This window comes from Physeter macrocephalus, chromosome 14 (assembly GCF_002837175.3).
Source record: "Physeter macrocephalus isolate SW-GA chromosome 14, ASM283717v5, whole genome shotgun sequence".
Lineage (NCBI taxonomy): Eukaryota > Metazoa > Chordata > Mammalia > Artiodactyla > Physeteridae > Physeter > Physeter macrocephalus.
Window position 1 is genome coordinate 340,796 of NC_041227.1, and position 10,215 is coordinate 351,010.

Genomic DNA, 10,215 nt, shown 5'->3' on the forward strand with positions numbered 1-10,215 from the left:
ACCCGTGTTCCCTGCATCGGCAGGCGGACTCTCAACCACTGCGCCACCAGGGAAGCCCCCACGGATCAATTTTTATAAAAGAATGGACGGGGCAGATGAAACAAGTGTGGGAGTCACATGGACACTACACACCAGGGAGAAGGATGCTGTTGGTAACAGTCAGTTAGGGTCACCCAACCAGGCAGGATGATGCAAGAGAAAACGTCACCAACAGAAACAGCATTTTAAGAGGTAAATTCCGTGTTGTCACTTTAAGGTGTGTGACGGCATTATTTGTGCTTATTCTTCAATACCACACTTTCATACTAGAGAAAATATGTTAATCTCAGTTTCCTTATCTATACAATTGGATAACAGCTACCTTGCAAGGCCGTCCTGGGGATTATGGCTGATGCATGTTAAGTAACCCTGGCCTGCTCACAAGCAGATTGCCCCAGAGGTTTGCTGTAGGGGGAGGGGAGGCATCCTCTAAGTGAATTTTAGAAGAAAACAAACTGTTTCCAACAGACAACTATGCTTCGACAAGTTAAGAAATACTTCATAGACAATCCTTAAATTGTAGACGTTCTAGTTTCATCTCAAAATGAAACTGGGCCATTAAATTGCATTAAAATATTTCAGCTTTACTTGTGATGAGCCTCATGATTCAAAGTACCAGGTAAATACCGTCCAGTAAAAATTGTTATCCCGATACAGTTTCTTTTTCAGTTAATTAAACCAAAAACCAGATGTGGTCTGGTTTCACGCATCTTAAAAAGCCTACTGGGCTTCCCTGGTGGCACAGTGGTTGCGCGTCCGCCTGCCGGTGCAGGGGAGCCGGGTTCGCGCCCCGGTCTGGGGGGATCCCGCGTGCCGCGGAGCGGCTGGGCCCGTGGGCCGTGGCCGCTGGGCCTGCGCGTCCGGAGCCTGTGCTCCGCGACGGGAGAGGCCGCAGCGGAGGGAGGCCCGCATACCACAAAAAAAAAAAAAAAGCCTATTTATCACTAAATTATCACTATTTCTTAATTTACTTAAAATTCTTATTTTAAAGGACACTGCAAAATTTATTGCAACTGGCTGAAAAAAATCTCACATTTTACTATCAAACCCTACAGCAGTAGCTAAATTAGCAACAAACTATAAAATATCAAGTGTTAAAATTCTGTGTAGGTGAAGAAGAAAAGACACACACTGCCGGAGGAAATATAAATTTAGCAATATATGGCAAAAATAATAAAGTCTGCATTCTCTGACCTAGAATTTTTCATTATTTATCTTAGAGAAACCCTCTCATAATTAAAGACACTCCTTTTTAATAAAGGAAAATTCAATGGGACCACCTAACTAAACATCAAACATTTGCGATGCTGCTAATCCCTTCCAATAACAGAAGGAAAAAACTAAAAGGCAGGCAGTGGCACATGTTCCCTCTGCAGAGCCTGGTCCAGCTCAGTCAGGGCTGTGACCGGGAGCCCATGGTCTTGGACCCCCAGCGCCCAAATTCATTACCTCTGAAGCACCACAGGGCCAGACAGTACAGGATAACTCAGTTCTGATGGCTTCACGATAACACATTTCACTCCACCCAGTGAAAAGAAAAGAGGTGAAGGGCAGAGAGAGCACTCTAAGAAAGGGGCTGGCCATCCCAGAGATAGCCAGGGCGGGGCTCAGCCGGCAGGGTAGCAAGTCAGCATTCCAATCCTCTGACTTCCAGGCCTGCAACTTTATAACCAACTGGCACAGAATTCCTCAGAACACAGCAATGGAGAAGCCAAATGACTGCACATTTCACCACGTACACCGCCATGTTTTCCGGTGTTACATGTTCAGTGTAGAGAAATTAAAAGCACAATAAAATTATAAGTAATTCGGGGCTTCCCTGGTGGTGCAGTGGTTAAGAACCTGCCTGCCAATGCAGGGGACACGGGCTCGATCCCTGGCCCGGGAAGATCCCACATGCCGTGGAGCAACTAAGTCCGTGCGCCACAACTGCTGAGCCTGTGCTCTAGAGCCCGCGTGCCGCAACTACTGAAGCCAGTGCGCCTAGAGCCTGTGCTCTGCAACGAGAGAAGCCATGACAACAAGAAGCCCACGCACCGCAAAGAAGAGTAGCCCCAGCTCACTGCTACTAGAGGAAGCCTGCGCACAGCAACGAAGACCCAATACAGCCAAAAATAAAAATATATATATTAAATTTTAAGTAACTCATGGTGATGAACAAGGTTCATTTACACTCATACATTCAAGAAATATTCACTGATCACTCACAATGTACCACACAATTTGAAAATATTAGTTGGGTTTAATGTCAGGAAAAAAAGACTACGGTATCTGCCACAGAACTAAGTTCTGAACACCAGTGATGTAGATACACCTACAATGCAGTATGATTTTGGAGTGAAGTGGACCTTCGATGTATACGGACAACCCTTGAAAAGCAAACCACTTACGAAGGCATCTTCAGTGACACCCACTGAACGTATGGTCTCACTACATACGCTCTCTTTGGAGAATGAGATTCTGTACTTCTTTTCTGCAATTTCAATGTGAGCTACCAATATGTTTGCAAAACTCTTAGAACTTAAAACAACTCTTACCTGCTAAAGACCAAAACCTATTAAATGTCTGCAAGTACTAATAACCGAGAGAACATACCATTTCACCCATACAACGTCCTCAAACAAAATTAATGCAAAGACAACGAAAGACAAAATCAAAACTAAAAATTGTTTGGTGATCTAATCCTTAAATCCTCTGGGTTGAATTTCGAGTGACCAATAACAGACTGCTGTTAATCCTCTTCAGGGGATGTCACTACCTGAGCACTGGCCTTGCTAGCAGGACAGTAAAAGCATAACAGTTCCCTCGTGTTTTTTTTTTGGCTGCACCGCGCGGCATGTGGGATCTTAGATCCCCCGACCAGGGATCGAACCCATGCCCCCTGTACTGGAAGCTTGGAGTTTTAACCACTGGACCACCAGGGAAGTCCCAACAGTTCCCTCTCTTAAATGAGGGATAGCATTTTCATAAAATATGACTACTGTCATTTTTCAGCATCTCTGTCACTTAAATTTAGGAAGCAGTTGATGACATACCTTCCCACTTACCATCTCCTGTGCTCCCCCAACAGGCAGTAAGGGCAGGTACCATGACCCTCATCTTAGTGGGGCCCCATCATGTGAGCCCGAGTCTCGTCCTCTTTCAGGAAGGAAAGACTAGTACAGATTCTGCTGACACACAGACAGGGAAGGACTGTGACAGAGCAGGAGATGAGTCTGCAGCTGAAGAATGCTCTGATCTGACCATCCAATAAGAACATAAAAACAAGCCCCATTTGGGGAGCACTGCAGTTTTAACTACTGCATGGGGAGCACCTAGAGACTCACAGGGCACCGTCAAGGGCCAAGAGTCTCCTGTCCACCTCCTGGGCAAGAGCTGGCCGTCACCCTCCACACCTGTCCCCTGAAGACACAGGGTCTGTTTCCTTACTGGAAAACTGGCTGCCCTCATTGGCTGAGACATGGTTTGCCTACAGCACTGTATGCTCCAAACCCTGTACAAAGTACTTTATAAAAGAGATAAGGAGTTTTTCAAGGGTGATTATATCTGTGTCTATCATGCTCATTTTGGGGCTTCCCTGGCGGTCCAGTGGTTAAGACTCTAGGCCTCCACTGCAGGGAGCCCAGGGTTCAATCCCTAGTTGGGGAGCTAAGATCCCACATGCTGTGCAGTGGCCAAAAAAAAGAAAAAAAAAGCATTTGTAAATCAATTATACCCCAATAAAAATGTTTTTAAAAAATCATGCTCATTTTATTCCCTGACTTTAAAAGCAAAGTCCCACCTTAAATAAAATTCCACCTCGTCTCCTTACTCCCAGCCTCACAGCCTCAATTTTAGTCATTCATCCAACACCTACTGAGCATCTTCTACAGCCCAGGACCAAGGCAAGCATGTCACACCTGGGCTCTGAGATGCACCATCAGCAGCTTGCTAGGGATTCTGCCTGGTGGTGTCAGGTAGGTCAGCACAGGAACCAGTGCAGAGGCCTGACTCCAAGTTCCAGGTCTGAGACTGAGCAAAAAGCACTCGTCTCCAGGGTAGCTCAGCACTGAGCACAGAGCCATCCTTCCTCCACGAGTGAGGGGCACTCAAGAACACAAAGGGCCAAGAAACATGCAGTATCTGTTCAGTCCCAGCACCACGTTAATACAATGAATGAAAAACCAAGAACATAAATTCACTCTTGAGTGAAGAAGGTTCTGGAAATAACTTGAGTCCTTCAGTCACACATCAGGATGCGGAGCAGGCCTCGAGAACAGCTCTCGTTCATGTGGTTCTAACAGATTACTCCACCTCACCAATTTAATCAACAAATATCGGGACTTCCCTGGCGGTCCAGTGGTTAAGAATCAGTCTTGCAATGCAGGGGATGCCGGTTCGATCCCTGGTCAGGGAACTAAGATCCCACGTGCCGCGGGGCAACTAAGGCTGCGTGCTACAACCAGAGACCGCGCGTGCCGCAACTACAGAGCCCACGCGCTCTGGAGCCTGCGTGCCACAACTAGAGAGAAGACGGAACACCGCAACGAAGGGCCTGCATGCCGCAACTGAGACCCGACGCAGCCAACAAACAAACAAACAAATAAATAAATTTAAAAACAAAACAAAATAAATGTCACCGAGTACTTGGGACTAGCATGTGGGTTTTACTTTCTGGGGCGTTAATCAAAGACAAAATTTCTAAAAGCGTCATCACCAGTGGTAGATATGACAAAAAACTTTTTATTTTGCGCTAACGATAGACTAAAAGTTGCAAAAAGATTTACAGGGAGATCCTAAGTACCTTTCTGATCTTCCTCTTAACTGGCTGTCCTTTCCCAAAGGGGAGGTGACTTGCCACAACCCTCCCTCAGAACCCAGCCACAGTACTCAGTGCTCAGCCACAATGACTTTCGAGTGACAAGGTCACTGTATTGCAGAGCTGCTACTACGATCATCACTTCCATTCATTCCAACAGTATTTCCTGGACACGCAGTATGTGCCAGCCACTGTTCTTTGCACAAAACAGCCTCCCTGTGGACTTCACCTCATAGTAAAACATTAAGTATAATAAATACATTAAACAGGACATTAGAAGAATGAAGTGCTGTGGGAAAACTAAGCAGGAAAGGGAGACAGGAAACAGGAAGTGGCGAGCTGAAATTCCAGGTAAAGCAGTAAGGGAAGGCCTGCCCTCCCGGACCCTAAGGGTGAGGGCGCCAGTGATCTGGGTAGAGCCAGGGACGGAGCACAGGAGTCTGCTGAGAGCCTGGCGAAGAAGCCACTGTGGCGGGGGGCCCGCAGAGTGAGTCAGGGGGCCAGTGGTAGGGAGACTGGTCACAGAGGATGGGGGTGGCCTGACAGGCATCCCTGCCCCGCAAGGGTCCCCCTCCGAGGCCACACTGGTTCCACAGCTGAGCTCCCCCAGCAAGGCCTTGCCTCCTCCACGTGCCTCTCTAGTGTCTGCTCACCGGACAACCCCTAGCTGCTCTGACTTCACCAGGGCCAAGGGAGCCAGGCATGGGGGTCCTGCAACACGTGTGCCCCTCAGAGCCCCGTGCTGCTGGAAGCACCTGCCACTCAGCCCCTGGCTCGGCCACGTGCCATCAGAGGTGCACCAAGTCCCGCAACCCTGACACAGGTGGAACGAGAGCTGCACACTCTCAGGAAGTTTCTGAAAGCCCGTTAAGTCCTGCCTCATAATTTCACCTCTCAACGTCTGACAGGTGCCTCCATCCTGAAACTCAGCACCACGTTTAACAAGAAAGAAGCAAATAAACGAACACAAAATCTCAGCGGCTTTGACTAGAGTTCTGCCTTCAGGCAACCAGATTTAAGACGGGGCAGTATAACTGTCCATGTCAGCAAGGTAGTTTTTAAACAGACAACCAGTAAGGACAAAGGTGTCCAGCACAGCACCGCTCAGTCTATGACCCCCATCACACCTAAACCTGAAAACCAAAATAACACAGAAACTTTTGCTTCCTTTTCCTGCATAGCACAACCGAGCGAATTTTGAGAACTCATCTCTTAGGCACATGAAAAAGCGAGTCCTTGATCCAGCCGCTCAACACAAACAAGTTCGAACCCGCGGGAATGAGTTCCTAATCCTCTCTCGGCAAGACTACAACACAAGGCACTGCTTCAGATGTCCTCGCGAACAGAGAAAACATTTTTTTCTTACAAACCAGATGATTTTCACCCGCGAGATTAATCTACAGCGCGTCAAGGAACAAAGCTCAACTCCGCGAGATATAAGCGTAATGACCCAGGCACAGGTTACGTGGCTGCTGGACCGGCGGCGCCCCTCTTCTCGGCCGTCAGGACAGCAAAGACCCTCCCCGGGGCGGGGGCGCCCCGCGCAGACCCCGGCCCCGGAGCGCGAGCTGCGCTGGGGTGGGGGGTGGGGGGGCACTGGCTACCGCACCCTCTTCTCGGCCGTCAGGACAGCAAAGACCCTCCCCGGGGCGGGGGCGCCCCGCGCAGACCCCGGCCCCGGGGCGCGAGCTGCGCTGGGGTGGGGGGTGGGGGGGCACTGACTACCGCACGTCGGGTCTCTGGCCGCCCCCAAGAGCGGGCCCGGGGGCCCGACCGCGGCGCACGGCCTGGGCCTTCCCGCCGCTCCTCCGGCCGCGCCGCCGCCCCCCCACCCCGGTCCCGAGGGGGTGACGAAGGGGGGAGGAAGGGTCGTCGCCATTTCCGCCTCCTGGCGCGCGGCCCCGCCACCCCGCGCCGGTCCGCCCCCCGCCCCCCCCCCCCATCCGCCCGCCCGCCCGCCCGCCCGCCGGCTCCGCTCCTCCCTGCGCGGCGCTGCTGGGCAGCCGGCTGACGCGCTCCTCAGCCGGGGCTGCGCCTCGGGACCCGGCGGCTGCGGCGGCAGCGGAGACGGCGGTGGGGGTAGCGGCAGAGGGCGCGGGAGCAGCACCGGCAGAGGCGGCGGGGGCGCGCACGCTCACGCACGCTCACGCTCGCTCACGCACGCACCCGCACCGGCGCGCGCGCTCCCGGGAGGACGTGGGCGCCGGCGGATCGGAGCCGCGGGAGGGGCAGGCCGAGCGTGCGCCCAAAGCGCTGGACGAAGGCTCCGCCCACTAGTGGGGCGGAGCCCCGAGTGACAGCCCACGGGCGGGGCCCCTGGAGCCGTGGGCGGAGCTCGCACCTTGGAGTCGGAAGCGTCCACCGCCCCCGCAGGGGCGGGGCCGAGAGCGGGGGCGGGGCCTGCTCACCAGAGCGTCAGGTGCTCTCCGGTGCGCCGGCAGGTGCTTCGGCCAGCCGCCCTGAGGGAGAGGTGCGGGGACTTGTCTTGCAGCTGAGTTTGCCCCGCGCTTTACGTAAGATTGAGAACACATAATTGTTCTCGTCACAGAACGGGAGAGGGAGCTGGTGGGAGATGACCAGGAGGCCGACGGCCCCTGAGCCACTGTTTGGGACTGACGTTTGCTCATCCCTGCAGCGCAGAGATGCGACTTCCTGCCTGCCTGCCCAATCACCGAAGTGCCGCCGCCATTGTCCGGGCCCTCCCAGAACCACCTACAAACAATGTCTTGAAAGGGCGGGTGAACCAACTTCCACTCACTTCCCTCCCTGTCCAGGTACGACCGCTGCTCATCTCAGTGACCCCCTGAGGGAGGGGAGACCTGCTCGTTACCCTTCCCTATCACTTCTTATGACAGAAACAGTTCTACCATTTACTGAGTGCCTGCTCTGTGCCTGGTACACCGGTATGTGCCAGTTTTCATCCTAGAAGCCATCCAGCAGATTTTCTGGCCGGCCTCCCCACTTCCATACTTGCCCACTGGCCATTTGCCACTCAGCGGAGTCATATTCTTAACACAGAAACTTTAAGACATCCAAGGCTCCCTATACACGTTGAGTAAAATCCAAACTCTTTGCCAACAGGCTCCAGCCCCGTCTACCTCTGCCCTCTTACACCTCTCTGCCATCATGCCGGCCTTGAACTGCGCAGTTTGTCCGAGGCTCAGGGCCTGTAAGTGGCAGAGAGCTCAGGAAGTCGCCTGGCAGCCATTAAATTGTGCAACATCAAGCAGGCACGAAAAGGCCTTTGAAAACCAAGAAACAGAAAGGCCAGATTAGTGTCTATGTCCGTTGATTCAAAAGGATTGAAGATTCCGGGCCAGAATCACAGGAGGAATGAGAGAACCAAATGAACCCGGTACCAATTTCAGAATGAAGCTGTGTTGGGCACTGCAAGAATGAATGAAGCAGGCCTTAGTGAGTCCCTCCTTGACCTACTAGTTCCACTTAGGGGATATTCTTTCTAAGAAAATGTTCCCAAATACAGAAAAAGTTGTATGCACCAAGCTGCTCTTGATGGTGTTATTTATAATAGTGAAAATGGAAACCTGCACAACTGTACAAATAAGCACATTCAAATGGAACAATATAGTTATAAGATGTATACAAAGGTTACCTAATAGCACTGAAAATTTTTGTGATGGCTCCTGAAAGTAAAATGAGCAAAATGCACGATATATATTAGAAGTACGTTATTACAAATATGACTATAAACAGACAAGCCAACCTGTTTGGAGAAAATAAGAGGAAGAATACCGTCAAATATGGACAGTGGCTGCAGTCCGGCCCTGTGCTTTGCAGGCCCTTCACTTGGGCCAGGTGGGTGCCCTTACCCCACCTTGAGAGGAAACTGAGACTTCAGGGAAGCAGGTGCCATGGCTGCCGTCCAATGCCAGCCCCACCACTTGCTAGTCCTTTAAGCTCTCAAAGCTCATCTCACGGGTCCGTTATTCAGGGGGAACATCTGAGGGCTAGGTCCATGTCAGGGTCATCCTTGTTCCCCAGAACGAGAGCCTAGCAAACTTTTACCCACTGACATTTAAATGTTGAATAAGTGAAGACCACATGGAACCCATTTCCATCGTCAATGAGAGTAAATGCTGACTGGGGGCAGCGGTGGTGCTTTCTCCACCTGGTGCCGCCTCATGTTGTGCTGGACTGCCGGGCTGGGGCGTGTATCTCATACAATTTGAAGTCGTTAACTTTCCCTGCTCTTGCATCGCAGGCAAGCCATGCCCTCTGACCCCAAAGGAGGTCCGATGCTCCCAGTGAAGGGACTTCCCACTGGGCACACCCAATACAGCAGGAATGGACACGTGAAGCACCAGGGCAGCGCAGAGCGAGGCTCTCCCCGGAAGAGTTTTGGGGGTGGTGCGGCTAGCACTCCAGGGCACAGCATTAGGAAGGAAAAAAAGAGTGCAGGAAGTTGTAAGCCATCTTTTGAGTAAGAACGGGAAGGGAATGAGAATACACATTCGTAGTTGCTCGGTTTTGCATGAAGAAAGCACTGGGAGGATGAAGAGTCATCGTAGAGGGCAGGTGGGGGGTGTGCGGGGAACGGGCGCATCTGAGCGGGCCTCACACCGTTTCGACTTTTGAATCCTGCACCCAGAGGACCTTCAGACACTTAGCAGAGAAGTGCTCCCCGCAGCATCCCCGCACCCCACCCCCAGGTCCCTGCTCCCCACTCTGCACACGTGAGCTCACCCACCCCTGCCTCATTCCTCCAGGACTCGTCGTCTACCCGTGGCCGGCACCTTCACGTGGTGCCCCAGCAGAGCGGGCCACGAGGACGGGAAGATGGCCGCACACTGCTGGCCCAAGGAACAGGACCCTCTTCTTCCCAGGGCCCACCCCCCCCCCCTCAGTGAGCCCCTCCACCCGCCCACCCGGCCGAGGACACACGTGCCCTTCCTGCACCACAGCTGTTACAGCTGCAGCTAGGTGACCTCAGCAGTTCAAGCAGCTCTCCCGCCGGGCCCGAGCCCTTCAGTGGGGTGACTCCTGGCCGGCCGGCCACCCTCTTGCTGCAGTGCCCGCCTGCATGGCTCTGGCAGCGCAGCCCAGACTCGACTAACCTGGCCGGCTCCTCCCCATGCTCCATACCCCCTTCCCCAGAGACCCCACAGCTTTGTCACCAACACACCCTCTCATGGCACTGAAGATCTAGAATTTGTATTTGAGACCATCTATTTCCTGCCTGCCTCTCCCTCGGGTGCAGGGATCCTGCCTGTCGGTTACTTTGCCACTCTTTCGCCACCTTCCTGAATGAAGTAAGATACACCACACGAGCTTAAGTGGGTTTTCCCCCAAAGGAATGCTTTATTGACAAATCACCCGTTATCTACTTTAAGGAAAAGATAAATCAGTTATTACACCTG

At 52.3% G+C, this 10,215-nt stretch overlaps 1 long non-coding RNA gene across 1 annotated transcript; it reads left to right on the forward strand.

Moving 5' to 3' along the window:
- Window positions 1–7,259: 7,259 nt before the first annotated feature.
- On the forward strand, window positions 7,260–8,021 carry LOC114487672 (uncharacterized). Its single transcript, XR_003682933.2, has 3 exons — window positions 7,260–7,350; window positions 7,473–7,611; window positions 7,919–8,021. It is a non-coding gene; the product is annotated as an uncharacterized lncRNA (long non-coding RNA).
- The last annotated feature ends 2,194 nt before the right edge of the window (window positions 8,022–10,215 follow it).